This window comes from Littorina saxatilis, linkage group LG11, assembly GCF_037325665.1.
Source record: "Littorina saxatilis isolate snail1 linkage group LG11, US_GU_Lsax_2.0, whole genome shotgun sequence".
In the NCBI taxonomy this organism is placed as follows: Eukaryota; Metazoa; Mollusca; class Gastropoda; order Littorinimorpha; family Littorinidae; genus Littorina; species Littorina saxatilis.
Window position 1 is genome coordinate 18429501 of NC_090255.1, and position 786 is coordinate 18430286.

The following is a 786-nucleotide window of genomic DNA, read 5'->3' on the forward strand; positions in this document are numbered from 1 at the left end:
TGGCTAGGCAGCTACCCCCCTCAGCCTCACTTGACCATGTCATCACCCCTCCAGTGCCACTAAGCCGCTGGCGATTGCATCAGCAGTCAAAATAGCTACCCCCCCCCCCCCCCCTCTCTGCGCGATTCACTTCACTTCACCCCCTCTCTTATCTTATTCTTCGCTGGCCAGTCCTTGAGAGACTTTCACATGTTGTCAAAGAAACAGTTTCCTCTCAGGTAAAACTCGGTCATTGACCCCGGGTAAGAAGGTCAATGTCTCTAAACTGGGACAGGCAGCTGTGTTCAGATTGCAAGTACCGGTCATTGACCCAGGTCTCAAGGCCAACCAGCTATTACAATGCATCTGCCTTTGATCTGACCGCCCATCAAGAGCAAACATATTTCCCCTCTGTATTTTTTCTTAGATGTGCGAGCTATGTACCACTGATCCAGTTTCTGTGAAATGAATAGGTCATTGACCGCAGCTTTGCAGGGATGCAACTCTGCTGAATCAAAAGCATAAAGATTACCTGTAAACAATTCTAAGATCAGGAAATCTGAAAATCTGTTTGTTTTCATTTGGAAATAGAAATAATATATAATGCTTTTGATTATTTGACTAAAGCTGTGGTAAATTTGGCTGGTATACAACATTCATACTTCTGCTGAATCTAACAGTAACATTAACAACACACACATAAAGAAAAAGAAAAAAACCAAGAAAGCAACTTAGAAAAACTTTTGTAGTCAGCTTTTTATACTTTTATACACAACGAAAAACATAATAAAACAAGTCGCGTAAGGC